This window comes from Hylobates moloch, unplaced genomic scaffold (assembly GCF_009828535.3).
Source record: "Hylobates moloch isolate HMO894 unplaced genomic scaffold, HMol_V3 SCAFFOLD_18, whole genome shotgun sequence".
NCBI classification, from domain to species: domain Eukaryota; kingdom Metazoa; phylum Chordata; class Mammalia; order Primates; family Hylobatidae; genus Hylobates; species Hylobates moloch.
In genome coordinates this window covers 31,484,430-31,491,833 of record NW_026652293.1, presented here as the reverse complement: position 1 = coordinate 31,491,833, position 7,404 = coordinate 31,484,430, and positions in this window count along the sequence as shown.

Here is a 7,404-nt window from a genome sequence, read left to right as displayed (position 1 = left end):
AAGTTTCTCATCAACATCTGCCTTGAGTCCACTGGAACCAATCTCATTATGGAGTTTGTCCCTGTTTGTGTTACTTGCCCCAAGAAGCTGCTGGTTCCCAGGACACTCTCACTTCCCATCTTTTTATCGCTATATGACTCTGTACAACCTAATTGTATCCCCACATCCCACTCCTCCCGAGCTCCCCAGACCTTCCACTGTGCCCTCCTGAATTCATGATCCATCATTAGCAAAAGTTCCCTCTGCCTCCAGCCTCTTCTCTGAACATTCACTTTCTTGCTCTAACCAAAACTTGGCTCTCCCCAGAGGACACCCTCCAGTAGCGCAGAGGCTGCTTTTCCTCCCACAGCCCTCAGACTTCTGGGCTTGAAGGCAGGATGAGGTCCTCCTTGATGCTCATCACAACTTCCAGACCATTCTCCCTCTCTCCTCCCAAAATACCCCTGCTTTGAATCATATGTCATCCGACTATATCACCCACTACCCTTCATTGCAGCTAAACTTACTGACATTTGTCTCACTGTCATTTTCTTCAACATTACTTCTATCTTGATTTTTCGTGGTTTTAATATACCATCTGAAGAAACTTCATGTGTCATGGCCACTCACTTCACTAAATGTCCCTGCATTGGTGATCTTGTCCTCCACCCTCCCTCATTACTCTCATGGTGACACCCTGGGCCTTATCATAACAAATTATTGTGACTATTCCATGATACTCCCTCTGTGATCACTCTTATATTTTTAGCTCTTTCTGAAGCCCTAGATCCAAAAAATCCTCTGCACCCCCCTCCACAGGACCTATAATCCATTGATCCTGCCACCTTTTTACTGTCCCCACCCACGTTATGTCCTCTTCTCTTCCCTCCTAAACCAGCTTAGATCCATAGTCAGTCATTAGTCACTTCTGTGTATTTATCCTCACTTTCCATGTCCCTGTTGTTTCATTATATTTGCTTGGCTAAACTCCAAGTTTGATTATTTCTCATTTTTGCTACTTTGGCCTATGAAGTCAGTCCAGCTAGAAGTGGCTGGAAACATAAAAAACCATGCTGGCATGTCTTGCTTTAAATTCAACTCTTGACCTTAAGGAGGTCCATAAAGCTGCCTGACAACCACACTGTATTTCCCTAGTACATTCACCCTCCCACTCTACTAGATGAGTATTTCGCACCTTCTTCTTTCTCCTCACACATCCAATACCTCTGCCCCCACTCACAGCAGACAACCTTGCTTCTTACTTTCCTGGCAAAATTGGAGCAATCAGAAGAGAACTTCCACAAACTCCCACTCCCTCAATCTACCCACCTTCCACCATCTGCACCCATATATTCTGCCTTCCTGCTGTTACTAAAGATGAACCCTATGCTCCTCTTTCAAGCCAATCTTTCCCTCACGTAATTAAGAACACCTGACTGGGGTAAGTTGAGTGTGTATGTGTTGAAACTGTGTGTGCTTTTAATTTCTTCCTGTTATAAACAAGACTGTTATGAATAACTTAATGCCAAATATGCTGAATTTTGGATCATTTCCTTAGAATGGATTCCCAAAAAGATATAAGGATGAGGGCAAACCATATTTCTATTTTCATGGTAATATAGTATGTGCTGAGGGGAGTGGGAATCAGGGGAATAAGCTATCTCTGGCTCACTGTTGCATATGAGAGGGAAAAATTAACCTTATGAAAGAAAAACTTAAAATAGAGCTAAGCTACAATGAAAACATGAATAACACTTAGGAAATATGTCTGAGTTTATATGTTACAATGCAGTTAATCCAAATGATAACTTTTACGCCTATTCCTTTCTCCAAAAAAGTCAATTTTTCATGTTTACAATTTTGTTCAGAAACCAAATAACAAAGCAACAAAAACTAAAATATTAATTTTTGCTTGTACTATTGGTGCCAATTCACAGAAAACAATTCTGGAAAGGAGTTTTAGTGATGTGATTTTTCTCATCAATAAGTATTCCTGAAATTGAATTATTAAACCTTCTTAATATTTCAAGAATTGCATAAGCACCTACAGAATTCCATGAAACCTTTGCTGATATTGGGGGGAGGTGAGTGGAAAGAAAATCAAATCATGTCTGTTGGCCACTTTCTTGCTGTACTTGTATAGATTTTAGTAATTCATAGTGAGCAGTGTTGGCACTTCCTTATAATTATTTTATTCAGATTTTTCCATTACAAAAGCAATATATCTCCAGGTAAAAGAGGTAATTTACCATTTATTTTCTAAGAGAAATTTCTTCTCTGTTCCTACATGCCGTCAAGTCTCAGTGAAGGAATAAAAATACATAAATCCCACAAGAAACAAGAGAACACACAAGCAAACCATAGATAAGAAGAAAATTTGGCAAGTTTGAAAGATCTCATTTATGTCAAGTCCAAATACCAGATGGAGGAGTAGTGACTGACTGCAGAGTGGAGTAAGCCCAGCCCACATGCCTACAGCAGAAAGGTAACTTGCCCAATGGGTTCCTGGGAGGACTTAGCATTTGGAAGACCCAGGCCCTGCCAAAGACGAGGATGAGGCATAAGACTAAAAATAGAGGGCTTGGTTGAAATCTGTATGTAGTTGGATCCTCCCAAATCCCCTTCTCAAAACTACACAGGCCGGGCGCGGTGGCTCAAGCCTGTAATCCCCAGCACTTTGGGAGGCCGAGGCGGGCGGAACACGAGGTCAGGAATTCAAGACCAACCTGCCCAATTCAGTGAAACCTTGTCTCTACTAAAAATACAAAAATTAGCTGGGTGTGATGGCGCGCGCCTGTAGTCCCAGCTATTCAGGAGGCTGGGGCAGAAGAATCACTTGAACCTGGGAGACAGAGGTTGCAGTGAGCCAAGATTGAGCCACTGCACTCCAGCCTGGGTGACAGAGCAAGACTTCATCTCAAAACAACAACAAAACAGAAACAAAAAAAAAAACTGCACAACCAGATGACTAACCCTGCAAAAGATCAGAAATTGATTCTCTAGCAAAATTGAATAAGGCTTCCAAATGTGGGGACACCAGGCATTGAAAATGCAGAATTTAGTGAAAGTTTGCACTTTAAATAATGAGACTCTTCCCACACCTTGCTCTCACAACACAGACAGATATATGTGCCATCCCACCTCCCAAAATATTGGAGGACTATTCTATTTGGATATTGAATAGCCCCAAAGGATTTTCATGTACTGGCACATGTGGGTCTCTCAATGAAGAGCTAACCCCTGCTTAATGGTCTACAAGACCCATCCATGCTTACAAAACTTTGCATCAAATTTTTAATACCTTATTTTTAAATTGAATGGTCAAAAAGCATAGGATATTTAAGGAGAGCCTCTAACATCCAAAAGAGAAACAACAAATGGGAAAAAGGAATTAGAAGAAAAACAGACTATACCAGCAAGGAATTATTATAATACTGAGAGGAGAAAAAATACTGCATTCATGAAGCAAGACAGAATGCCATGAAAAAAAGAAAAAGCATTGTATTAAAATATAATAGGCTATGCTGTAGCAACACTCAATTTTCAATGACTGAGGACAACTAAAGTTTATTTCTTATTTATAGCAAGTCCAAAGCAATTATAAGTTGTTCTCCTTTATCTGGGACTCAGAGATGCAAGTTCCCTTGATTTTAGGACACCACCATTTTTACACGTGGCTTACAAGGACACCAGAGCAGGAGGCAAGAGGGATGGACCCAGGCACAGTAGCTTTTAGCTGCCTCAGCCTGAAAGTGACTTATGTCACTTCTTCTCACAGACCACTCACCAGAACTAGTCACATGGCTCCAATCTAACTAAAGCCAGGAAATGTAGAAAAGCACATGGAATATTTGTTGAGCTTCACATGTCTGCAACAGGAACTATCAGAGAACAAGAAAGAGCTCATGAAAATGAATAATGATAGCTGAAATTAAAGATTCAGTAGAAAATTTAGAAGATAAACTTGAGAAAACCTATCAGGAGATACAGTTGACCCTTGAACAACACAGATCCACTTATAAGCAGATGGAAAATATAGCATTTGAGGAATACAAAAAGTGCTTACACTTTTTCTGTATGCAGATTTCACAAGGCCAACTGTGGAACTTGCATATATGTGAATTTTGGCATACAAGATGGTCCTGAAAATAATCCCCTGTGTATCCTGAGGGATGACTATACATTTTTAAATCACAGAGAAACTTAAAGAGGTTTATAATCCATCCAATTATTAGGAATTATGAAGATTGCAACAAAAAGAATGGGAAGAGATGTTCTATAAATACCAAAAAATCATCCACAAACTAAAATATGCAAGTCTCCAAATTAAAAAGGCCCACTAACACAGACACTCACCCTTTGGGCAAAAGCTATGATGAGGAGTCATGTGACACAAGACCCAACAGCCTGTGGTTGAAACAACAAACCCTCAGAGGTATGGCCTGCACTTGGTTTAATGGAAGAGAGTGGGATGACTGGCAAGTACCTTGCAGAGCCTGTTCAGTTTAGTGTAGGGTGTCATGCCTTTTATCACTTAACATTGTATAATAATTGTATTTCCATGGAACTTGATGACCTTCACAGCTATTACATTTAATGGTTGCAAATATCCTATACGACAGACACACCATATTTTACTTAACCCTCCCACTAGCTAGACTTTAATATTGCTTCCAATCTTTTATTGTTCTAAATAAGATCATTGTGACTATCTGAGTAAATTTTAAGTTTTAAATGATTTCCTTAGGAGGGACAGCCTAAAGCTGTAAAGAATGGGAGCAAATCTAATTACATTTCCATGATTCTTGGTGGATTTTACAGAAATCAACTTCTACAATTATTATACGAACTCCTAATGCATGCAAGCATAAATGCACATACTCACAGTCATTGGCATTGTTTTTATTGAAAAATATTTTGCTAACTTAGGAGGAAATGGATTTGTATACATTTCTGTATATTTGTATATAATTTCATTTTAATTAATTATCTGTCTGTAAACATCACTTATGTATCCATTCAGTGCATAGTGCTTTTCTTATTACTTTGTACAAATTCTCTATATTGATCCATCAGTTACTTATTTGCCTTTTAATAGATGTCCTTAAAATCTTTAAATCAGTTGATCCTCTTTTAATGATTACTAATAATCACATATTTCTCTAGAAATTTCACTATTACTTGTTTCACTGTGATTAAATTTTGTAAATGCAGGTCCTCAGTAAAATATGCTCAGTATTATTTGATGAGTGCCTCCTACATTTCAGGTATTGGAGGTACAAGATGAGCAGAAATGGTCCTGCCTCCAGTAGTTTACAGAACTGATGCTTCCTACAAATTGTTAATCCCAGCTCCATCACTGAGCAGAATGCTTTTCCCACTGCTGTCTCATGTAAAAAATTCTTATATGTAAATGCATTCTATTTTTAGCTGTTTTTCCTGTTTTTTTCTTGTGTCAGAACTATAGTTTTAATTATTGTAATTTGTTTTGACATCTGTGAATTTAAGTTTTTCCTGGTTTTCATTATTTGATGTTCTTTTTTGTAGAGACAGGGCTTCACCATGTTGTCCAGGCTGGTCGTGAACTCCTGGCCTCAAGCGATCCACACATCTTGGCCTCCCAGAGTACTGGTATCAGAGGCATGAGCCACTGTGCCCGGCCAGATGTTCATTTCTTTAAACAAACATTAAAAATCATTTTTTCAAGTCCCCAAATATTGGAATTTTTATGGGACGTGTCAAGTAGGTAGAAAATTGTTGAAGTCCTTACATTATTTGGATGTTTCAATTTACAGTATGGTAGGGTTCTCTATTTATAAAGTTTATAGTTTTTATTTTTTTATTTTTTTATTGCGATGGAGTTTCACTCATGTTGCCCAGGCTGGAGTACAGTGACGTGATCTCGGCTCACTGCAACCTCTGCCTCCCAGGTTCAAGCGATTCTCCTGCCTCAGCCTCCTGAGTAGCTGAGATTACAAGCGCCCACCACCATGCCTGGCTAATTTTTGTAGTTTTGGTAGAGACAGGGTTTCACCATGTTGGTTAGGTTAGTCCTGACCTCCTGACTTCAGGTGATCCACCCGCCTTGGCCTCCCAAAGTTCTGGGATTACAGGTGTGAGCCACCACACCCGGCCTTTAAGTTTATAGTTTAACACTTGTTGAGTATCTGGCAAAGTGTTGCCTGTTGTTTAATAGTGCTTAATATTTGTGGTATTGTGTCCAAGTTCAATGATGAGAGAATAAAAGGCCAACTTATGAACAAAGGAAAATAAAGGTAGGTGTGAGTACTACATTTATCTTTGTAACTTTTAATAAGCCAGTTGAATATCCTAAACTTTTATACCTTTTTAATAGTTTTAGACTCTTGCAAAGTTATTGGATTTTGTTTTGTTGTTGGTTTATTTAGCATTCAGAGGTGTGTGTGTTTTATGGCATGCAGGGGTGGCAATGTCTGCCAGTGATATCTTGAGATTCAGAGATAATATTAACCAACTGAGAAGAAGAGCTGTAGCTTATACTTGTTGATTCTGGTGGAATCCTGAGACCTGTCCACCTATTGCTGAGTAACAAAGCATCTCGTAACTCAGTGGCCTAAGACAAACGTAATTTACTGTTGCTCATATTCAGTCTGTCAACTGGGGTTTAGCAGATCTGGACTGGGCTCTGCTTCTCACTGCAGCTCTACAGATCAGCTGGCAGGGTAAGAGGAGGGGAGGTCTGCTTTAAGCTGCCAGTGGTGGGAGCAGATTTGTACCACATGAGTCTCATCCTCCCCACCCTGGGCATGTCCTTCTCATGGCAAATGGTGAAAGTGCGAGAGAGCAAATGGAAATGCAAAGCAAGCAATAGAACTAAGCCCAAAGTCAAGCCCCACTCACAATGAGGCCATGACAAAGATGTGAATGCAGAGAATGGGGCAGAGAATGCAGAGAATGGGGCAAAGAATTGGGACCAATGATACCACGAACTCATGTAGGAAAGAAGGAACTGGTGAGGAAGGATCCATAAGACCAAGGGAAGATTGGGATATGAGGAAGTAGAGAAGTAAGACAAGCACTCTGTAAATAGTTAAGCCTATAGGAGATCAGTGGGGTTTCTGCTATCATCTAGGCAAGGAGTCCAGGACATGGAAAAGGAATGATGACAAGAACTTCATCAATTCTTAACTTCTTCCAAGTCTTTGACCCAGTAGTAAAGAGCACTACAACCTTTTAAACAAAAGGCTCTGTGTTTGTTCTTGGGGCCTGCAAGAAGGCAGCTGTAGTCTTCTTATAGAGACTCACACTGCATTCAGTCACAGGAAAGGACTTTACACAATTAAAATGGAGACTGGTTGAGATTAGCCTCTTTTCAGATTGCTTCTGTTCTGGGCTGCTGGCCTTAGGTGGCCTTCTGGGGAGGGTAAAAATCCTATGCAGCAGTGG